The sequence below is a fragment of the Chiloscyllium punctatum genome, chromosome 50 (assembly GCF_047496795.1).
Source record: "Chiloscyllium punctatum isolate Juve2018m chromosome 50, sChiPun1.3, whole genome shotgun sequence".
Taxonomy (NCBI): Eukaryota; Metazoa; Chordata; class Chondrichthyes; order Orectolobiformes; family Hemiscylliidae; genus Chiloscyllium; species Chiloscyllium punctatum.
The window spans coordinates 38,390,297-38,415,953 of NC_092788.1; the positions used below are offsets into that span (position 1 = coordinate 38,390,297).

The following is a 25,657-nucleotide window of genomic DNA, read 5'->3' on the forward strand; positions in this document are numbered from 1 at the left end:
TGCAATATCTGTAAATGCCTGGCGCCATAGATCAGCTGTACTCTGGGGGGGATCCGGCTCGCACCCCATCCTCTCATTGCAGGGACAGTTTCTGCTGTACACTTCAGGGCATCTTGGGCCGAGGGAGGGTCCGTACATCATCTTCGGTGAGACTGTGTACCTCTACTAATTCATCCATATTGTCCCAATAAGGCCCATTATTGCCATTTCTCTATCAGGCTGGTGTTCATTCACCAACATCTGTCATTCAGCGGGTGAACGGTTCAAGTTTGGTTTTGTCAGTTCCCTTTGTTGCTCCCTATTGTCTAAGACGAGCTTTGATGCCCAGTGGTGCCATAGACACGGCCTTCTGGACCTTATAGGGCGGTGGGTCATCCCACCCATTGCCGTCCCTCTGTCCATACGTGGGTGCTTTGTCATCTAACCCGTTCCAGTCAGTGTCACCATCTTCACTGCCTTCTGAGGAGAGCGGGGCACTAGGTACCTCCCCCACTGTAACTACCACCTGGCCCTTTGGCTTTAAGGCCTCACGTCAGAGAGCCACCACCTTCACTTGTTCCTGTTTCCCATAATAATTCAACACATCCTGTCATTCCTGGAATAAAACAGAGCAAAATGTAAATTTGGTTTTAATTAAAATAAGAATAATTTGACATTCACTTTACATATCTATAGAGGTGAAAATTCCAGTTTGATTATTTAAGTGAATTTAACGTGATCATACAATGAAAATAACAGATAATCAACGACAATGAATGAACTGAATAATATGTGATATTTTCTACAAGTTCTTGCAATGAAAATTCAATTTTATTTAATGTTTGTCACCCATTACACCATGGGCATTCTTATTAGGGAATAAAGTAATGGAAGGATATCAGAGAAAATAAATAGACTTTAATTTTAGCTTCACTGCAATAATGAACCAAAACAATATTTGGAAATATGGTTGAACTACATAACAAAGTTTCCAGTGTCATTATTGACATGAAAACTAATTTAGTTTGCAAGTTGTTTTGCTCTAAGAATAATTGGAAATGAATTGTGATTTGGAATACACCATTTAAATATATTTTGAAGAGAATAATCAGATACATTTTTTGGAGGAAATTAGGAATGGAAATAAATATATATTCATTGATATTAATAGTTTTAAAATGTTGAGAAGTTGACTGGGATTATTTTAATTGAGAGAGGCTGCATGATTATAAAGACTAATTCACCATTTTCATTGCACTGTTGGTTTCACTAGAATCTGTTGTGGTCTAAGCTCTTGTTGTGTGCAACGGACTGTCACTAATCGCTTAATTAACCTGCGAGTTCCTGATCAGGTTTCCTTTGTCTGTAAGTCAGTCTGTAAGTGAGCAACACACCTCCTTTTGTGAGGAGAAATAAGTGACAGTTCACCCTGAGAATTGTTTCTAGCACACACCATCAGCAGGGAAGGATTTTTTTCTAAAGATTTCCAATCTCTATCTACAAATCTGATTTATCAGTTTGTGGAGGATTCAGCCCCTTTGTTCTGAGCTGTTTTTATACAAGCAGTTGGTTCATTCTGTCTTTGCCAAGAATGTTGTTTACTTTTCCCTTTTACTGTGATTCTGCAGGTTAGAATATTCTGTGAGTCAATGATGGTCAGTAACTGAACATTGAATGGTTTTGTCTCTAACAGAGCAGTGGCCTTGTTTTCAGCTAATTATTCACTTTCCATTTCCTGGTTGTATTGAATGTTCCAGAACCAGACTCTGAGCAATGTTTCCATTCACTTGTGTTGGATTCACTGCCAGCCACATGGTCAGTCAGTTTCAGCAGTTTGAATTCAATAATCATCTAGAATTATGAGTCTATTGATGAAATTATTCTCGATTGTCAGGAAACATCCAACTCGGTCACTGATGTCCTTTAGGGTATGAAGCTGCCATCCTTACCTGATCTAGTCTGCATGTGACCCCTGACCCACAGCAATGTGGTTGACTCTTACCTGCCCTCTGGGTAAGAAATGCTGCCCATAGCCAGTGGCACCTACATCCAGTGAATGAATTTTCCACAAAGCTCTTAGTCCTTTGTCATGTGAGAAAGAAGCAGAAGGTGAAGTTTCAGCCCCTCAAGTCCACTCCATCATTCAATAAGGCCAGGCCTGATCTGTTAGTGATTTGTGTTCCATCTTCCCCCAACGTCCCTTAACAAGAACCTATCAACCTGTATCTTAAAATACTCAGTGAGCCCACCTTCTGGGGCAGAGAGGTCCAAAGTTGCACAGCCCTCTGAGAGGAAATAAATCTCCTCATCTCTGTCCTGAAAGGGTGAATCTAATTTTAAAGCAGTTCTCTCGAGTTTACGTATGATCCACAAGAGGAAACATCCTTTCCACATCCTCCTTAATAAACCATTCAGGATCTTAGACACTTCAGTCATGTCACCCCTCACTCTCCCAAACTCTGGCTGTAACAAATCCAGCCTGTCCAACCGATCCACATTTTATTACTGTCACACCGGGTTGAAATGTTGTGTTGTGTTTATTATGCAGTGAATGTGTTGTTCCACTGTGTGGGGTCTAAGAGTCAACGTGAGCCATACTAGCTTTCCTGTCTCACTGTGTTACATATATCTTACATCACTGTGGTGATCCAATCCCTCCCTACCTCCATATAACCAAAAAGAATGGCAGAGAGAGATCAAGAAAAGTTGTTCGAAAATTTGTTGTCGCCTAAAAGGTACTTGGTCTGTTTGTAGAGATTGCATTGTAATTGAAGTAACCAGTTAATGAAAAGTTACTGACAAAATATTTGAAGCGGAGTTGCTGCTGGTGATGGAAATGCTGCTGGTTGGTATAAGAGAGGGCTGGGGGGAATACTGTACTGAGGAGAAAGTGGAGCAAGGTAACCTTTTATCATTGTCAATAAGAAGAGGCAGAGATTGCAGCTAGGACAGCGTTGGAGCTGTTTTGATCTTGCAGACATTATTTTAATGTTTATTTGATGTGATGTGGGTGTCACTGGCTGGGCCCAGCATTTATTGCCCTCCCTAGTTACCCTTGAGAAATTGGTGCTGAGCTGTCTTCTTGAACCACTGCAGTCTACCTGCTGTGGGTTGCCCCACAATACCATGGGCGTGGGGATTTCCAGGACATTCACCCACCGACAGTGAAGGAATGGCAATATATTCCAAAGTCAGGGTGGGTTAGTACCTTGGAGGGGAACTTGAAGGTAGTTGTATTTCCATCTAGTTGCTGCCTTTGTCCTTCGAGATGGAAGTGGCCATGGGTTCCTTGAGTGTTGTTAGGGCGGCACTAATCCAGGCAAGTGGGGAGTATTCCATCACACTCCTGACTTGTGCCTGGTAGCTATTGGGCAGGCTTTCAGGAGCCAGGAGTTGAATTACTCTTGTAGCCACTGTGTTTATGTGGTGAGACCAATTCAGTTTCTGATCAATGCTTATTCCCAGGATAATGTTGATAGTGGGTGTTCAGTGATGGTAACAGCATTGAATGTCAAGTGATGGTGGTTAGGTCATTTCTTATACGTGATGGTCGCAGCCTGCATTTGTGTGGGATGTATGTTACTTGCCCCTTGTCAGCCCAAACCTGGAGATTGTCCAGATCTTGTTCTTGGGGTTGGACTGCTTCAGTACCTGAGGAGTTAATTGGTTATCAATGTTCAATAATTACAAAATTATGCAAATTCCTTTTTCTATCAAATGTCATGGACTGTATCTTGTGGCCACTCTGATATTAAATTTCGTTATCTCCTTATTTTCTTCCTAATTCAGACACAAACATTTGAACATCGATCAGGATAAAATTAAATAATTTAAAAACATACGTTTCTACATGTAAACTAATTGAATGAAATACATTCCTTCTGTATTGTCTGCATTTTGAGCAAAAGTCATTTCTTTTCAATAATTACCGAATGACTCATTTATTGTCCTCAATCCATCAATCCAGCTGTTAGATATTAGTCTTTAATTTACCGAGCTTACTGATGTCTAATCAACATCAGAGCAAAGTGCTTTTAAAATGTTGAGTCAACTTATTTGTTCTGATTACAACATTTATTATGAATTCATTATCTTTATAATAATTACAGAATAATTTGTTTGTCTTTCTAACATGTATAGTCAGATCCATATTTTAATTTAATGCATTGTAACAATACTGTTGTTTTCAGGTCAAGTATCCCACAATGGAACCAATGATTTTGCACCCAACATGCTTTGAAAACTGACTTTTGCTCGTTTGAATAATCACAGTAATCTCAGCCTTATAAATTCAGAGAACTGTAATTACTTTTCACTGCAATGATTGCTGTTCATGTCTACACATTGCACAGTCACATAGCAACATTAAATATCTCCTTCTTTGAAGTGCACTGATATATTTTCAAAAATCTATGTGTTGCTAATGTGTAACTATTGTTCAGTTCAGTAAGGGGTATAAATGTGTAATAATAGCTCAGTACATGAACTGATGTGAATATATTGCAGTGTACAAACTCACAATCATTGTGAAAATCAATTTTTATTTTAACCATGGAAACACAGTTGAATTAATTCAATTCTATTTCACTTTAATGCTCGCATTCATTGTATTTCTAATCACAATAAGAGTGAACTATTTCATGTGACACAATTATTTAAAATTCATGTCACTTTTTTATGGAGACAAAACAGAATTAATACCCGTTTTTGCTTTCCTTTACCTATCACAGTCAAGTTTGAATTGTAGAAAGTTAGACTGATACAGCACAGAAACAGGCCATTCAGCCCAACTTGGCATTCCGGCCAGGTTTCTGAAACTAAACTAGTCCCATTTTCCTGTGTTTGTCCCATATCCCTCTGGATGTTTTCTATCCATGTAACTGTCCAAAAGTCTTTTAGATGTTGTAATCGTACCAGCCGCTGCCTTTCCTGTCACATCTCATCTCAGTATGCCAAACACGCATTGTGAAAAGAGTTGCCCCTCAGATGCCTTTTAAAACTTTCCCCCTTACCTTAATAACATTCATACTTTAATCAGTGACCTGAAGCAAATAAATTCAATATATTGTGAGCATTATAATCAACAACAGATACAAGTTGAGAAAATGTTGGATTGAAAAGTAATTCAATTGACACTTAGATATTTTCTAATCAACTCTGAGGTGCTTTGACACATCTCTGTTTAAGGTAGGAATTGAATGCCTACCTCATGGTCTATTAGTACAGACTTTACCAGAACCCTCCATAATGTTCCCATGCAGAAAGGGCAGGACTATAATCATATACTTACTGTGGTTACTCACAGGGAAAACTGCTCAGATATTTATCGTGATAATTGGACTAGGATTGTATTAGACAGCTCCAGTGTGTAATGGATAAAAAGAATTCCTAATTTCTAATAATGATGGAACGAAGCGGCAATGATCTTAAATAAATATAATTCTCATGATAATCAAATAATTCAATGTGTTTGAAGCAGTTATTCATATACATAAATTAACATTGACCTGCTTTGTAACGCACATGAATTGGAAATAAAGCATTCGCCATTCAACGTGACTACTCAGCGAAAGACAACTTTCCTCAGTTTCACAAAATTGTGATTTCTAAGAATTCAAGATTTATTGTAAAAGAATAGATCAAACATTTGTTAATCAGGTTTGTGTACACAAGAAACATGAAATTTAAATAATGTTTAATGTGAAAAATAGTTAGCTCTTTTGTATTAATCAGAAATATAGAAATGTTAGCATTGAAGTGAAATACAATCAGTACAAGAACGCAAAAAACTGTGGATGCTGGAACTCAGAAACAAAATCAGTAATTGCTGGAAAACAACACAACAGGTCTGGCAGCATCTGTGGGAAGCATTCAGTGTTTATACTTTGGGTCCAGTGACCTTTCTTCAGAATGTATTTTTGCTCACAGCCAATTCAATCCAACTAAGCTTCCATACTGAAAATTATTTTGCAAAGATTAAGAGATTGTAGAGTGCAATATTGTTTGTCAGTTGATGTATTGAGCCATTGTTCCACATCGACAGCTGGATATATTGCATTTAAACAATGATTACCAGTTAGACATTAGCAATAATTAGTTTTAAAGTGGCTGAAACCAAATTTAAGGTTGATAAGAAAATCCTTATTGCAATGTAATTGTGCAGTATATCTGAAAAAAAATGAAATATTGAAGTGAAAAATAATTAGCCATCTCTTAATTGATAAGGCTGATTAATAATCCTTCCATTAATATGAGAATTCAAATGTAAGAGAATGAGATAGTTACTATGAGTGTTGGGTGAGAAAACTCTGGTTGATTGCAGGTGCGTTGACCTGAAAAGAATGTTAACATTTCATTGTGATACTGAAATAATGGATTCAACTAAAATGTGAATCTCATGATGGTGTGAGAATTGAAATGACAATCAAATAATAATTAATGTTAGAACTCAACACTTCAAATGATTCAATATATTAAAAGCAGTTTGTACTGGATATTCATTAAGATCAGTAAACTGAGAATTAAAATATTGGGTTAATTTAAAACAAAAATCACAACTTCAGAGATTATTCATCAGAATTGTTTTGTCATTGAAAAAAACACATTTATTCAAGAAATTTCCCTCATTTTCTGTCTTTTTTCCACAGGGATCTGTACTGGAACCCTTCTGGTTACGATACAAATATATAGAAGTGACATGAATTAAAACCTAATTGGGTGAGTTAATAAGCTTGCAGATGATACAAAGTTCAGTGCAGTTGTGAATAATGTAGAAGGTTGTCAAAGAATGCAGCAGGAAAAAGATAAACTGCAGCTATGGCCAGAGAAATAAAGGTAAAGCTTAATCCATACAAGTATGAGGTGTCACACTTTGGAAGCTCAAATGTTAAGGGAAAGTAGATAGTTAATGGCAGGACCCTGAACAGCTTTGTTGTTCAAAGGGATGTTGGCGTTCAAGACCATGGCTCCCTGAAAGTGTCCATGCAAGTAGATAGGGTGGTAAGGAAGGCAAATAGCATGCTTGCCTTTATTCGTCAGGGAACTGGTTACAAGAGTCAGGATATCATTTTGCAACTTTGTAAGACTTTGGTTAAGGCATACTTAAAGTATTGTATTCACTTCTGTTCGCCACATTTCAGGAAGGGTATGGAGGCTTTGGAGATGGCACAGAGGGCGTTTACCAGGATGTTGCCTGGATTTGGAGAGGCTGCTTTTTTGTGGAGTGGCGGTGGCTGAGGGGAAGAATTGATTGAAGTCTATACAATCATGAGATACATAGGTAGGGTTGGCAGTCAGGACGTTTCTTCCCAGAGTTGAAACGTCAAAACTATGAGGCACGCATTTAAGGTTGGGGGGGTAGGGAGGGGAAGTTCAAGGGGCATGTGAGGGGCATTTACTTTTTACACAGGAAGTGGTAGGTCTCTGGAATGAACTTCAAGGGTTTGTGGTGGAGGCAGATACATTAAGGCTATTTAATGTTCATTTAGATAATTTGGACGGATATGGACCAAGGATAGGCAGAAGGGATGAGTTTCTTTTGGATTATATTCAGCACAACGTTACGGGCCAAACGACCCATTCCTGTGCTGCACACATCTTTCAGAGAAAACTAATACCTCACTCATATGACATTTAATCTAATCAATATTTAGCCACTGGTGTCAGAAATAGGAAGAAAATAAGTAGAGAACAAACTTGACTATAATCTAAAGATAGAGTCAATGACATTTACAGAGGTAATTTTTTGATTTTTTAAAAATTATAAGATTAATAACTTTGGAGATGTGTTGAAAATGTTTGCAGTTACTGATGTGCTGAGCCAAAATTACCCTTTTTAAATTGAAGATTGGACTAGAAACCTGTTAGAAAACTTGAAAATATTCAGTAAGGTGTGATGCACATCATACTTTAATCCATTGATTATTACTGCCAATACTACAATAAAAAAAATTCAGCTCTACACCAAAAAGTATCAATTTTCCATCCAATGCTCATTGGAAATATTGGAATACTACTCATTTCATCAATCAAAGTAATCACAGCCTCATCGATTAAGAGATATCTAATGATATTTCACCAATAATTGCTGTTTATTTTGACACATTGCTCGTTCAAACAGCAATGTGAAGTTTCTCATTAATATTCAGTTCACTGACAGCATATTAATAATTTACTTATTGCTCATATCTAACCATTGACCAATCCAGTCAGGGATAGAAAAGTGGAAATATGGCTCAGTACATCAACTAATGGAAAGATATTGCAGTGTTCACTCTGCCAATTATTGTGAATATCGATGTATATTTTGATTTGATTTGATTATATTTTTCTTCAACACAAAGATTTATTGTAATTCTGATCACAGTAAGATTATTTAAATTTGTGACTTTTTCGTAACCAAAAAAATAGAATTTACAGGTGTTTGCTCTTTCCTTTATCAATTAGAATACATTTGGAATTGTTGCAAGTTATACATTTGTGGAAGGAAGAGAAGATGTCTGCAGCTGAATAGTCACAGTGAATGACCTTTTCTGCTGATTCCGTCCGACTGCTAAACATTCTCATTATCTTTTTCTTTATAAGAAAAACTGCTTTAAACGTATTCAGCAGTTGTATTTTTTATGAATTTACAATAAGCTCATGATATGTCGATTTATCTTTCTTCCAATTAATCTGATGTTAATTTGTAAGTAAGAGCATATGTGCTTAGTACCATTATTATAGTGAAATACTATTTCATTCTCAGTCCATTACACAGAAACAGTCTAATTAATTCTCAGCCCAATTATTGGAATGAACACTGGTTAGTTTTCATTTGAGTAATCCCAACCTTCCTTGTTGGGACGATAATGAAAGGCACTTGTGTATCTCTAGTAGTGTCTCTCCTAAGAGACCAGATCACCTGATACAGAGCCATAGCCTTGAAAGCTCGTGCTTATAAATAAACCTGTTGGACTATAACCTGGTGTCATGTGATTTTTAACTTTGTCCACCCTAGTCCAATACCGAGATCTCCAAATTATTGTTGCACAAAGGAATTCTCGTAATTTTTAAAAGAAAATATGACTTTAATTAAGATCTTTAACACACGATTATTAATCCCTTCCTATATTCTTAAAATATAGTTGTAATTGAAAAAAAATGCTCACTGAACACGGCACACACAACCACACAATTATCTTCCTGGTCATCTAATTACTGCTCAGAGAAAAACCTGAGTAAGTATCTTATTGTTTCTGAGAACAAGAACCACAATAAACATTTGGTGAGCTGTTCCATCCAATAAATGCACTTGATTTCTTACATTTCACTTCAGTAATTGCACACGAAATATTTCGCTAAAACCAATAACAATGCTTTATTACAAATGAGCGAGGATGCTAACGTCACCATACATAGCAGATTTCCAATCCAGTTGAAGTATCGCAAAATAAAATGATGTATTTTGGTTTAGTACAACCAGTAGGTGAAAACACTTTGAGCTTGCACCTTAAAAATCTTTGCAAGAACGACATGAAGATGTTCAAGGTCCTCGAATTCCTGTTGAGTCGAATCCCCTTCATAAGGGTCTTATTGTCTCGCGCTGATGTTTTTTTGTGACTGGTGACTGATGCGTTTTCAAATCATGTGCACTGCAGAAGGATTTTTTTAATTTTCAATTTGTTATGAGCAAAAAAACTGCTTTGAACATGTTGATTTACTTTTTTTTACTCCAAAGTTATTTATAATGTACAATCATCACAAAATTATGGAAGTTCCCTGTATCTTACGTTCACTGTCATACGCACTTTCACTATCTACTTATTAACTTCCTACTTCTGACAGGAATGTCGAAACATTGGTCATGATCAAAAGTATATAAATTAAAAGTACGTCTCAAGAAGCAAACCAATGGATGGTAACATGTCATTCTTGTAATTCTGCATGTTTGACCCGAAAACAATTCTGCTGAATAATAACTGGCTCATTTTTGTGAATCCATAAAGCTAGCCATTATATTGTATTCCTCAGTTTATCGACCTTAATGAATATCCAATAATCATCACAGCAAAGTGCTTTTAGAATATTAAATCAATTTATTTTTTCAGATTATAATGTTATTTTTCCAGTCACTGCCATTACAATAATTGCACAATTATTGGAGTTAATCTTTCTAACAAATATAGTGAGAATCGCATTTTAATTGCATCAATTGTTTCTGAGTACGAACCCTACAATATAAAAATCAATTTACTGTTCAGGTGAATGATCCCATAATGGAACCAATGACTTCCCATTCAATGCCTCATTGTAAATATTTGATGATTGCTCATTTGAATGATCACGCTAATCTCAGCCTGAAGCGTTCAGAGAACTGTAATTACTTTTCATTTGAATAATTCCTGGGCATTTCTCCAAATTGTTCAGTGAAATAATCAACTAAGATTTCTCCGTATTCTTAAATTAACTGATAGAATTTGGACAATCCAATTGCTGCTATTATCTAATCATTGTTCAATATAGTTCAGGGTATATCTGTGGAATTATGGCTCATGCATGAAATATTGTAAAGATTTGCTGTGTGTGTTGTAAATATCATTTTTTATTTTAACCCTAGCAAAAGTTGAATTGATTTAATTATGTTTCGCTTACATGCTAACATTTACTGTATTTATAAACACTATAAAGTTAATAATTTTTCATGGAACAAAATCATTTAAAATTCTTGTGACGTTTTGAAGTACAACAAAAGGAACTAACATCTCTATTGTTACATGAAATAGTCACAGTACATTTTGAACTTTGGGAATTTGAACATTTTGGGTAAGAAGGGAAGATGTCTTCAGATGAATAGTCATATTGTTTGACTAATTCATTTATTTTCCTATTCATTTATGTTGCAAAAGCATTTTAATTTTCTTTTTATTCTGTGAAAACTTGCTTTGAACATATGGAACTATTTTATTGATTTTTGTTCATCAGTGTACAATGATCAAATGATTAGGCTTTTTTTCCTATCATGGATTATCATGAGATTCATATTTAATTAAAGTCATTATTGCTTTGTTACAACTTTACTGTAAATTACTAATTCATTTTGTCAGTTCATTACACACAGAAAATATGTAATTAATTCCCATACAAATTATTACAATAAGCATCTGATTCATTTTCATTTGTGTTGCCACAGTTAGCATGTGACTATGGTCCTACCCTTCTGGGGTGGGGACATTATGAAGGGTCCGTGTGGAGCTCTGACAGTGTCTCTACGACAAGATCAGGAGGAATAATTTCAATTCCCACCTTCAGCAGAGATGTGTCAGAGCAGCTCAAAATATTCATGACAAAATACCTGGCATAGATTGAACTGCTTTTCAAAACAACATGAAATATACTTCAATCTGCTGTGCATTTCAATCATCACCATATCTACTACTTATTTTCTTCAGGTCACTAATAAAACGGATCATATCTGCTAGTTCAACATTCCTTGAAAAAGTAATTGAGAATGTTGCAATCTTAAAGTTGGAAGAGTCTAAGAAATGATACTCATTGATTTTTTTTCTCTGTTTGAAAGAACCTAGTTCAGACATTTCAAGCACATAAATCCTTTTCCTCCAGTATTATAAAGATGAAAAACTAAACAGTCAAAATTCCTCTTCAGCAAAATAACCAAATGCAACTTCATATTATTCATTGGTCAGTTGATCACCTACAATTGTAACTAAATATTGCAATTCATCCAAATATTGTTATGTGCTTTGAACAAATTAAATTTCTTATTACTATTCATTCTTGAATTGTCAGGAATTTGTTTTTATTTTCCATCCACCAATACATAATTCATAAGATTGATATGCTTTCAAAATATCGACGTGTTCATTTGAACATTTAATTTGTCTCTCTCTCTCACTTATCTCACTTCATGCATGACAGCTTCAATGCATTTTGCTCATTAACTCTACGAAACTTAAAAATGTTGTTGACTTTACTTCTTTTGTACGCAAGAAAACAATTTAGGTGCACCCATCTGTTCTTTAGCTCAAATAACACTAAATTTTAAATTATTGAAAAGACTACACTGGGGGAAAAAGAACGATTCTTCATCTCAAATATCATATTAAATGACACTTTTTCAAATCAATACAAAATGATTTGTATTTTAATTTCATTATAAGAAAAAAAAACCTGCTTTGGAAATGTTAAAATCTGCTTCTTTTACTTTCAGCATGAGTTGTCAATGAACAATAATCACATAATTATCAGTCATTTTGTGCAAAATAATTTTCTGTACCAAATGTCATTTATTTGACCTTTTGTTCACAATAGTACTCACTTTCCTGGTCTAATTATTTTCTTCCTTATTCTGACATAGATGTCTAAACATTTATCACGATAAAAATTTAAAAAATAAACACGACTCAACAAAAAAACCCAATGTTGAACGGTGTCAATTGTTGCTGAGTATTTTTTAGAATTATTAAAACGACTTTTTATATATTAATTTTCTGTTTATCAATCTTAATTATGACGCAATCGATGTCAGAGCAAAGTGCTTTCAAAATATTAAGTTAATTTATCTATCAATATTCTAGAAACAATGAACAATTACAATAATTACACAGCACTTTGTGCTTGTTACGAAGTCTAAGTTAATGTGTTATTAATATTTTCTATATTTCTTATTGTGAATGCTACAATATAAAAACCTGTTTGGTCGGGCCAATACACCCAGAAAAGACCAATAACTACCCTTGCGACATCCTTTGTAAATATCTGACTTTTGCTCATTTGAAAGATCACAGTCATCACAGTCATTGATATTCAGAGAACACCAGTTACTTTACACTGCAATATTTCTCTTCATTTCTGCACATTACTCAGTGGAATAGTAAGATGAGATAAATCATTATTCTTAAATTCATTAATAGTAGTTTTAAAATCAATTTGTTGCTCATATCAAATAATTGTTCAATTTGGCAAAGGATGTAAGTGTGGAATTATGGTTCCATGTAATAACTACTGCAAGAACTTAGCAATGTAGAATCTTTCAATCATTGTGAATATTGCTTTTCATTTTAAACTTGGAAACACTCCTGAAATGATTTGGTTTTAATTCACTTCAATGTTAACATTTATTGTGCTTCTAATCACAATAATAGTTGAATATTTTTCTTGTGCAAAATTATTTAAATTCCGATGAATTTTTTTGAAGTACACAAAAAAAGGATTGACATCTTTCTTGTTTCATTAAACACTCACGGGAAATGGTGACTTCTTAGAAACCAGACATTTTCAGAATCAATGAAAGTTGTCTTCAGCTGAATAGTAACATTGACTGACCAAGTCATCATTTTGTTCCAATTTACGTGTAGAACAAACAAAATTTATGTTGCATTTTATAAAATGAGAAACTATTATGAACATGTAGAATGATTGTATTCATTTTTATTTATCAATTTACAGTAATCACACATCTGTCAAGTTGTTATTCCACAAATTATCATAAAAATCATATTTAATTAAGACATCTGTTAACTCCCATCATTATTGTAAATTACTATTTAATTTTAAGTACATTACACACAGGATCCATCCATTTAATTACAATCCAATTATCACAATAAACATCTGATTATTTTTCACTTGAGTAACCACAGTGAGCATGTTATTATAGACCTGCCCAGCCTAGTTGGGAACATTATGAAGGAATGTTGTGCAGCTCTGATAGTGTCTCTGTTACCAGACCAGGAGGTACAGTTTCAATTCCCACCTTGCACAGAGTTGTGCCAGAGCAGCTCTGAATGTTGGTTAGAAAATATCTAAGAATCAAATGAATTGCCTTTCAATTTAATACTAGATATGCTTCCATCTGTTGTTCATTCCAATATTTGCTATTAATTTTCTTCAGGTCACTAATAACAGAATGTATCTAATTCCACTCAATCAATATTCGTTGGAAAATATTTGAGAATGTTGCAGTCATACAGATGAAATATACAAAGTAATGATATTAATTTATTTTCTTTTGTTCTGAAGAGCTGAGTTCAAACAGTACATAGAACTTGATGCTCCAGTGCTATAAAAATGAGGAGAAAAAATACATTTCTTGTTCAGTCAAATAAACAAATGCCAATTCTTTTTATTTATCAATTTTTAATTATTGATGTTTATGAATTGTGTGAAATTTGTTTTTCATTTTCCACTCACCTATTTATATTGAATGTGAGATTGAACTGCTGTGAAAATATCCAAGTGCATTCATTTGAAATTTGACTTTGCATATTTATCACTGTGGGATATATGTAAAGCAGTGTTACTTCTGCAATCATAATTGTGTATTCAAGGTAAATGAACTCGCACCAGTGTATAATTGTTTCAGCCAAGAGCTGAGTTAACAAGAATGAAAACTATGTGAAGGAAATATATTATTGCTTTTGTATTAGCTAAAATGTGCATACAAGATTGAAATGTGTCTGCACATAATAGGAGATGTTATAGACAAATAGTTAAGGTGCTGTGAGGGGAGGGGTGTAGGTTAAGCTAGATATGCCTGTACAAACAGTTACAAGCATCTGTTTCCCGCTTCAGCAGGAACAAAATAACACCATCAAAAGGTCATAAGGCTCGGTGTAAATAAAGAATAAAAAGAAATTATGCTTTGGTTAGCATGGAAATAGATGGCAGTGAAGAAGGATAAATAACAATAAGACCACAGAGGGAGGTGGTCAAACGGCCTTGTGAGGCCAGAGATAAACATTTTGTCAGGGACCAGGCTGGATGAATTCAGAGATAAACAGCCAGTTTAGATTAGAAATAGTTGTAAACAGGGGAGGAGCAATAGGAGGAGGGAAGAGAAACGAATTACATAAATATTGTGTACTCGTTAAATTCAGTGTGTGCGTGTGCCTTGTGGACAGTGGACACCACACCCCTCGTGCAACAGCGTAATAAACGATACTACTGATTCAGGTCTTGTTCCGGACTGAAGTTATTGAAGTGACTGAAATTCGTTTCTCACAATCACTTATCTCATTTATTGCATGATGTCTGAAGTGTGTTTTGCTCAGCAATTCTATCAACTATTTAAAAAGTCTAATCTTAAATAAGATCCTTAACACCCAATTACCAATCTATTCCTAATTCATGTAAATATCTCAATTTTCTTGAAGTCAATGTTCACACAAAACAGTGCACATAAAGCGACACAAAGATATTCATCATCAGCTGATTACTGTTCAGTGGAATAACCTGAGTATCTTATTGTTCCTGAGACTAATGACAACAGTAAGCATTTGTTTACTCGTCCATGCAGTAAGTGCATTTGATATCTTATATTTCAGTTCAGTTGTTAACGACGATTTATGTTGTTTAAAACAATTATTCTAATTTATCATGGATATTGACTGTAATACAAGAACACTGGAAACATTTTTTTAACTATTCTAACAATCTTTAAGCTCCTCTTCTGTTGTGTGTGTGCAAGAGACAATTCAAATTATAACCATTTTTGTTGCAAATTCAACAAACGCTACATTTTGAATTTATGAACTTCTTACAATTTTGCAAAAAGGTTAGTCTTCACTGTATGTCATATTAAAAGACTGCTTTTTCCAAACATGCATGCCAAAAAATGATTATTGCTTTCATTGCATTGTAAGAAAAGAAGTGTTGATTTTTTTTGTTGTTTCAATTCCAACATTATTCATCATTGTACAATAATGACACAATTATTACAATCGCTTTATATACCACCCAGCAGTGACTTCATTGTTTGTTTAGTTTCATGCTCATTTTCATGATCTATTAATTCTCTTCCTAATTCTGACACTTTGATTATAATATTAATCAACGTACCATCTCTACAAGGAATCCAGTGGAAAGAAATTCACAATTTGTATATTGCATATATTTTGGAGTTCAGAAAAGAATTTTGTTCAATAATCACTGAATGTCTCATTTTTTCTTTAATACGTAAAGCTAGCTACTATGTTTTATTCCTTAGTTTACTGATCTTAGTAAATATACAATCGACATCACAGCAATGTGCTTTTGAAATATTGAATCATGTTAATTCTTCATATGTATTGCAGTGTACAATAACTCATTCATTGTAACAACTAATTTTTATTTTACCTGTTGAAACATAGTTGTATTAATGTAAATATATTTCACTTCAATGCTAACACTTAAGACTTAAGCATTTTTCATGCAACAAAATCCAATGAAAAAGCATCAGCATCTCTTTATTGTTTCATTCAACAATGACAATAAATTTTGAATTTTTGGAAGTTGAACATATTTTGAAAGAAGGAATATTGTCTTCAGTTGAATGTTCGCATTGAATGACTTTTTCACAGTATGTGCTGTTTATTCTCTTCTTCGGGTTCCCAAGAAAAGAAATTAAATAGTTCTGCTGGTTCTAAATTCCTGAAAAAATATTTGAGAATGTTGCGGTCTTAAAAGTGAAAAGCTAAGTGATCGTAAGTGATCAGTATTTTGTTCGAAAGAGCTTGATTCAAACATTTCGGACATTCACATTGTTATTCTGCTGTGTTACAAGGGGGGAAACCAAGTCACTTTCTTCGTCTGTAAAGTAAACATATGCCACTTCCAATTATTCATTAGTCAGCTAATTACCTACATTTGTTATTAAAAATTGCAATTCATCTAAATATTGGAATGACCTTTGATCAAATTAAATATCTAATTATTTTTCATTCATGAATTGTTGGAGTTTTTTTGTTTTCCATTCATCTATTCGTATTGAATGTAAATTTTACATGCTTTGACAATAGCGGAGGGTGTTTATTTGAAATTTGTCTTTGCATATACACTGCTGCCTCACAGTGCCAGGGATCTCGGTTTGATCCCATCCTCGGTGACTGTCTTTGTGTACTTTATCCATTCTCTCCAAGTCTATGTGACTTTGCTGTGGTTTCCTGCAACAATCCAAATATGTGCAGGTTAGGTGAGCTGGCCATGTTAAATTGCACATTGTGTTCAGGGATGTGCATGTTAGTCAGCAGTAAATGTAGAGGAATATGGTTGGGAAAGTGTTTGGCTGGGTTACTCTTTGGAGGGTCATTTTTTTCAACGAAATGACCTGTTACCACACTGTGCTAACAGGGATTCTACAATAGTTTAATTGTGTTTCTCTAAGCAATTCTAACTTTTTTAAAGTTGACTTTAGTTAATACCTTGAACACTTGATTATCAGTGTTCCTAAATCTTGTAAAATATCTCAATGTTTTTTTAAATCATTGCTCACACAAAACACTAAACATGAGGCCACACAAAGGTCTTCATGACCATCTAATTACTGTTCAGTGGAATAATGAGAATAACTATCTGATTGTTCCTGAGATCAATCTCCACTGCCACAGTAAGGATCTGGTTATCATTCCCTCCAATAAATGCAGAAGTTGTCCTCTGGTATTTCAGTTCAGTAATTACACACGATACTGGTTGTTCAAAGCAGTGGTTATTCTTTATTATAAATGGCAAAGGATTCTAACAGAAGAGGTGTTCATATGTCCTAATGTGTTGCATGATCACAAACAATTTTCAGTCCAAATATTGCACAAAAAAGTGTAAATTTGGTTTTGTTCAACTGCCGAGGCGATCATTTTCAGTTCATGTCCATTACAAATATTTGGAGAAAGTGAGGAAAGTAGATGCTGGAGATCAGAGTCAAGAATGTGGTGCCGGAATAGCACAGAATGTCAGGCAGCATCTGAGGAGCAGGAGGAACCATATTTCAGGAATAAGCCTTCATCGGGAATCTCCGGCTCCATGGATGCTGCCTGGTCTGCTGTGCTTTTCCACCACCACACTTTCGACATAAAAAATATTTGCTTATTTGAAACAAATACTCTCTGTTTCCTCTGCAATTTAAATTTACTGTGCTTTCTATTCACTCAAGTTCTCATTTTAATAGCTCCTCGTTTTCTTCTTAATCTGATACAAATCTCAAAACTCCGGGCACAATAAAAGCAATATGAATTATAAACTAGCATCTGGACAAGAGAACCAATGAACAGCTACATAGACCTCTTGAACAACAAAGATATTAGAATGAAAAAGCAATGCCTTCCAAAAAAATCTCTGTACGTCTGTATCCTTTTTCAATTCAATAATCCTGCAAATAGCTTATAATTGTCAGTTGATCTCTCTTAATGACTATCTAATCAATGTCATTGTAAACCACTGATAAAATTGAAACATTTTATTTATTAAAATGCAAAGATTCATTCTCAATTCGTTATTACAACAGTAAGTGAACCATATTTTATCTGTCCGCTAAGGTCAAGTGACCAGTGGCCCATAATTGAACATTCTAAATATTCCTACAGCTGGGAAAAGCAGAGCTAAAAAAAAAGGTCAAACTAAAGGAAACAGTAGACAAAGTAACCAGCTCCAGAAAACAGTGGAAAGCCCGGTCAAAGAGCTCACAAAGGTTCGGGAGATGCTGTTACAACCAGCCCAAGAGCTGTGTTTTGGAGAGGTTGAAGCAGACTTCCTGGCACCTTGACTTCCAGCCAGTGCCTGAGCATCAGACACCTCACTTGAGAATGACGACAAGTGAAGGGTGTTTGCACGAAACCCATTGAATGCTTAGAATCCAGAATTTTGGTAAATGTTGTGAAACATTTCCCAGATCATGGAAATCAGCTCAACATTATTGAAATCAAAGTACTTGTAATGGTCTTCAAGACCACCTAATTACTGTTCGGTGAAAAACACTTTGTACGTACCTTATTGTTCTCAGGATGAATAATCATAGCAAACATCACAGTCTCACCAGATCCAAACATATGTAAGAGACACCTTATTATAATTTACACACTACGTCTTTCCCAGATTATTGATAACACCTTATTACTTATGCCTGAGGATACTACGTGCAACATGTATCGAGATGAAGCAAGTCCTGAATATAGGATTTTTTTTCTGATAGATTTCCAATCCAAAAATTATGATAAAAATGATATTGTGGTTGATTACATTGTCAACAGATCCCCATTAAACGTATTTAACTGTTTATTCAGAGACAATATTGAAACAAATACGTTGATAAATGCTGTTGACTGTATGTTTCTGTGAAAATAAATCTTCCTTATTGACTTATTTTCATTATAATTCTGACTCAAATGTCTAAATATTGATGATATGAAAAATTGCATGAATTAAATACAATGCAGAATTTGTTCTTATTATATATTATATTTCTCCAGAAGAAAAGTAGAGAAACCAAGGATAGAAATCTTGAAGATCTGAGAATTGTGAATGACAAACCATTTCTGATCAACGTTCACTGAATGTCTAATGTCTTTCCATGTCATCATGCCAGAATGAAGAAATATCTAGTCAACATCAGAGCAAATCCATTTGGAAATATTGAATCATTTACTTTGCCAAAGTTCTAAAATTAATTATCAATTCATTGCCATTCCAAAAATCACATAGTAATTCAGTTTAGGTTTTGTAACAAACTTCGTCAAATTCACATGTTAATTTTATCCATTATTTCTTAGTGTCAATATTAAAAGAATAATAATAGTTCTCTTATTCCAGGATAACACAAACACAAACTAATTAATGATTCCTTATCCAACACTCACAGATAATATCTGTTCCCTTCTCATTTGAATGTTCACAGAAATCATTGGATTAATATTCGGCCTTACATATTAAGAGACGTCTGATTATTTTACATCCAATAAATGCTGCTCATTTTTACACATGAAGGGCAGCTATATGAGATTTCTAACCATTTTTAAGTGTTGCTATGAAATGTTTTTAAGATTAATTGTTACTTATATCTAATATTTAAGAATTGATCAAATCCAGTATATCTAGCTTTAAGTGTGAAAATAAGGCTCAGTAACGTAAACGTATTGCATTGTACAGAAACCAATGGTAGCGAATGGTGATTTTTATTTCAATACTTGAATCTTAGTTGATTTACTGTTCTGGGCATGGCCTGCCCCACCTGGAATAGAATGGTCCAAATTGGCTCGTACAAAATGCCTGACAATCAAAAACAGGCAGCCTACCTTAGAACTAAAACACAAGGTGTCAGGGGGTGATAAACTAGATTAACATTCTGTTCCAGCCTTAAATTAAAAGAAAGCACACTACCAATGGACCTACTCCAACGCCAGGACGACAGCATTCCTGACATTTCTTGATAAGAGCATGCCGACATACAGACAAATGACCAATCCTGATCTTCATAAATGAAAGGATAATTGTCCCAGTAAATGACTAAACAGCAGCTGTAGGGTGCAGCACAGTTAACTCACTAAGCAGCTATCATGACAACAGAAAAGTTCATTTGTCAGAAATAGTTATTATTTTACAGTTACTCAGAATATTAAACATAGGTTCTAATTACAGATTCTTGAGTATAATAGGGGAAATTTGCAATGTAAGTTTGATATATGTAACCAATGCCGACTAAAAACATTATAGAAAAGCATTTAGAACGAGATTTGAAGTTAGCTAGTTTTAGGAATTAACTTCACGGTATGATGTTGACTGCTCATTAATTATAAAGTCCTGAAAGAACGAGTAGCTGTATAATTTTACACAATATAACGAACTTTATAACACAAGTCATATTGCTAATATTATAGCAAGTAGGCTAAAATTAACTGTCTTTTCGATTTCTTTGTACATATATAACTAAGACAGTGAACAATATGAGGAGTAATTGGTTTTGATAAAATAAAATATAATGAATAGCAGAACTCAAAATGTCCCAGCTGATAAGGTATCCTGAGAGGCCCGAGGGAGTTCAGGAATAGCTTTGGAATCTAAGTCAATAAGATACATGGAAAGATCCCAATAGGAATCTGGGGATGTCCATTAGAATGCCCATCTGCGATTATGTGTTTCAATTGGGTGGCTGGATGAGGAGGGAAGGGCTGTAACCACATTGCATGTGGCCATTGTGATGCAGAAAGTCCATAAAAATGCTGCTTTTTACTGTGCATGTTACAGTGTGTTATGGATCTCCCTTCCGAGATGGGCTTCCGGGGATGATCCCTTCATTAACTGGTTGCTGCATGAGTAAACATCTTCCACATGGCTGAGCTCAGATTGCCTCCTGAGTCCTCATTCCCTGCCAGTGAAAACAATTCTACAGCTATGATGACATTTCAATTCAACACATACATTTATTGTGTTTGAAATGATTACATTCAGAGCGATATAATTTTCATGATAAAATTGCTTTACATTTACTATTTTTTGGTGTACAACAAAACATTTCAATTATATCCGTTTGTTCTTTTGTTCAACCAACACTAAGCTTTAAATTATTGTGAAGACTCCAATGGGGGGAAACGTGAACGAGTCTTCAGCTCAAATTTCATATGAAATGACTGTTTCCTTTTTTCAAACAAATTGCCCTACAAAATTATTTTTATTTTCATTTCATAATAAGAAAAAAATTGCTTGGAAATGTTGACAATTCTCCTTTTCCTCCCATATTAGATGTCAGTGAACAATAATCACACAATTATGAGAATTCCTTTCTGTATCAAATGTCAGTGACCCCTGTGTTTTGTTCACAATAATAGTCACTTTCATGGCCTAATTCTTTTCCTCCTAATTCTGAAATAAATATCAGAACATTTATTGTGGTAAAAATTACACCAACAAAATTGACATGACTCTTCAATAAAACTATTGGAACCATATAAATCTTGCATTGCCTGCATTTTTAAACAAAATCATTTTTTTCAATTGCTGCTGAATGATTTTTTCACACCATCCAGCTAAGTTTTATGCTTTAATTTTCAGTTCCTTAATCTTAATGAATATCCAATCAACTTCAGAGCAAAGTGTTTTCAAAATATTAAGTCAATTTATCTGTCAGGATTCTAAAAGCAATTATCAATTACAATAATTGCACAGCAATTTAACATAGACTTGGTAAAAATGCAGTGTTTTTTTGAAAATGTCATTCATTCTTTCTTATTGTCAATGCTACTATGTTAATACCTATTTGTTCAGGCCCATGCACATACCAAACGATCAATAATATCCCTTGCAAAATTCTTTGTAAATGTCTGATTTTTGCTCAGGTGAAATATAACAATTATCTCAGCCTTTGAAATTCAGAGAACTCCAATTACTTTTCCCTGCGATATTACTCTTCATTTCTACATATTACTCAGTCTAATATCACGATGAGATATCTCATTATTCTCAAATTCACGAATATATATTTTTAAAATCCATTTGTTGCTAATATATCTTATATCTAATAATTGTGCAATCTAGTAAGGGCTAAAAATGTGGAATTATGCTTCTGTACAATAAATACTGCAAGGACATTACAGTGTACAATCTCTCAATCATTGTGAATGTTGTATTTATTTTAAACTTGGAAACATTTTTGAATTGATTTGATTATAATTTACTTTGATTCTGACACTTACTGTATATCCAATCACAATATCAGTAGATTATTTGGAGGTATCATCGTCCATTTCAATAATCACAGTATCTGCTATATACTTTCTTCTAGTCACTCACAGCAAAATGTATCTAATTCCACTCAATCAAGATTCCTGAGAAAATATTTGAGAATGTTGCAGTCATAAAGCTGAAATATGCAGTCATGATAATCATTAACTTTCTCTTGTTCTGTAGATCTTAGTTAAAACAACACAGAATTTTATGCTCCACTGCTATAAATATGAGAAAAGATCAATTACTTCTCAGTAAAATAAACAAATGTCACTTGCTATTATTTATCAATTTTTGGTCAGTTTATGAATTGTGTGAGATTTGTTTTTAGCTTTCCAGTCATCTATTTATACTGAATGTGACATTGAAATGGTGTGAAAATATCAGGGTGTGTTCATTTGAAAGTTAAATTTGCATATCTGTCACTTATCCCATTGATTGCATGATGGTTTAAGAACGTTTCGTTCAGCAATCCTCGTAAATATCAAAAACTGTCTGATTTTAAATCAGATCATTCGCACCCAATTATCACTCTGTTCCTAATTCATGTAAATATCTCAATTTTATCGAACAAATGTTCATACTAAACAATACCCATAAAACAACACAAAGACTTTCATCACCATCTGATTATTGTTCAGTAGATTAACCTGAGTAAGTACCTTATTGCTCCTGAAACCAATGACAACAGTAAGCATTTGTTTACTATTCTATGCAACAAGTGCAACTGTTATCTTCTATTTCAGTTCAGTAGTTAAAGATGATTTATGTTGCTTAAAACAATGCTTCCAATTTATCACGATATTGACTGTAATACAATCATGCAAACAACAAACGTTTTGTGATTCTAAAAATCTTTAAGATGGCTTATTTTAAATTTGTGTGCAAGAGATATTTCAAATTACAACCGTTTTTGTTGTATAATTCAGCAAACCTAAGTTTTGAATTTGGGAAAGTCTCCATTTTTGCAAAATGGAAGTAGTTTTCAGTTTATATAACACAGTAAATGACTGTTTTTTTTTTCCAAATCATGTGCTTTGCAAAATGATTATTGGTTTCATTTAATTGTAAGAAAATAACTGTTTTGAACATGTTAATTCTTTTTGTCTTTTCTATTCCAACATCACTGTACAATAATGAACAATTATTATAATTCTTTTATGTACCAAATGTCACTGACTGTATCATTTGTTCACTTTCATGCTCACTTTCATTATCGATTAACTTTCTTCCAAATTCTGACACAAATGTCTGAACTCTGACCATAATATTAATCATCTCAATTAAAATAACATGTCTCTATGATGAAACCATTTGATAGAAATTCATATTTCTTGTGTTACCTTCATTTTTTAGTAAAGAAAGAAAAAAAATTTCTATAATCACTGAATGGCTCATTTTTTCTTCAATTCACAAAGCTAGTTACTATATTTTATTCCACAATTTACCAATTTTAATAAATATCCAATCAACATAACAGCAAATATTTTGAAATATTGAATCATTTTAATTGCTCGTATAGCAACATTATCAAGTCATTGTCATGATAATAATTGTGCAATTATTTAAGAAAGTCTTTTGAACAAGTAAAGTGAGATTCACATTTTAATTTAACCAATTGTTTCTGAGTACCAACACTGCAATATGAAACTTTATTTTCAGGTCAAGTTTCCCACAATGGATCCAAGGACTTCCCATCCAACATTAATTGTGAATGTCTGATGTTTGCTTATTTGAATGATCTCTGTAATCACAGAATTTAAATTCACAGACCTGCAATTACTTTTCATTGCAATAATTCCTGTTTGTTTGCACATATTCCTCAGTCAAATAGCAAAACGAGATTTCTCATTATTTCTAAATTCATTGATCGAATTTTATAATTCAGTTGTTGCTCATACCTAATAATTATTCAATCCAGTACGTGCTGTGAACATGGAATTACGGCTCTTTACACGAATAACTAATATAGTGTGCAATCTCTCAATCATTGTTAATATTAATTCTTATTTTACCGGCAGAAACATAATTGAATTCATTTAAATATATTTCACTTTGATGCGAACATTTACTGTATTTCTAATCATCATAAGATTTAAGTATTTTTCATGACACAAAATCATGTAAAATTCCTGCGTTTTGTTAAGTCAAATGAAAAAGAATTAACATTTCTGTATTGTTTCATTAAACAATGAGAATGCATTTTGAATTTTTCGAAGTTGAGCATTTTTGCAAAGAAGGGATGTTGTCTTCAGCTGAATAATCACATTGAATGACTAATTCACAGAATCTGCTGTTTATTCTCTTCGAGTTCCCAAGCAACCAAATTAACTAATTCTGCTGGTTCTAAATTCCTGGAAAGTATTTGATGTTGTTGCAGTCTTAAAGATGAAGAAGTCAATGTGATTTTACTGATTTTTTTTTATTGGGAAGAGCTTAATTCAAACATTTCAGGCACATAAATTGCAATTCTGCAGTGTTACAAAGATGAAAAGCAAGTCAATTTCTTCATCAGTGAAGAAAACAAATTTCACTTCCCAAGTTAGCCCTTTCCCAATTTTGTAATTAAACAATGCAATTCATCCGAATATTGTTGTGCCCTTTGATCATATTAATTTTCTAATTATTGTTCATTCATGATTTGCCAGGGATTTCTATTTTTCGTTTTCAATTCACCTATTCGTATTGAATGTAAGATTGATATGCTTTGGCAACATCAGAGAGTGTTCATTTGAAATTTGACTTTGCACGTCTCTCACTTATCTCATTTCTTGCATGGGGGCTGGGCATTGAGAACAGAGGATCAGTGGTTAGCACTCGTGTCTTACAGTGTTATGCACTTGGGTTTGATTCCATCCTCGGCCACATGTTTGCGCGGAGTTTGCATGTTCTGGTTTTCTCCCACAATCCAAAGATATGCAGGTTAGGTAAATTGGCCATGCTAAGCTGCACGTTCTGTTCAGGGATGTATAGGTTAGGTACATTAGTCAGTGATAAATGTCCAGTAATCTGAGAGCAGAATGGTGCTGAGTGGACTATTCTTTGGAACGTCAGTGTAGACTTGTTGGGCCAAATGGCCTGTTTCCATACAGTAGGGATTCCATAAACTTAGAATTGTGTTTTGCTAAACAAAACTGACATTTTTTTTAAATGTTGCATTTAAAACTTATCTTTAACTGTTAATTGTCAATCTTGTAAAATATTTAAATGTCAC

The 25,657-nt window shown here is 33.9% G+C and overlaps 2 long non-coding RNA genes across 3 annotated transcripts in view; one reads left to right on the top strand and one right to left on the bottom strand.

Moving 5' to 3' along the window:
* LOC140470141 (uncharacterized) overlaps nt 1-25,657 on the top strand; it is a 766,637-nt gene that overhangs the window by 56,931 nt on the left and 684,049 nt on the right. The gene's annotated exons all lie outside the window — the stretch shown is intronic.
* Nucleotides 13,460-25,657, bottom strand: part of LOC140470139 (uncharacterized) — an 82,191-nt gene continuing 69,993 nt past the window's right edge. The window contains exon 14 of one of the 2 annotated variants that reach the window (XR_011956408.1): nt 13,460-16,901. This is a non-coding gene — a long non-coding RNA (uncharacterized lncRNA). Of the gene's footprint in view, nt 16,902-21,118; nt 22,545-25,657 lie in introns of those variants that run through there. The other variant, XR_011956407.1, reaches the window with a different exon arrangement.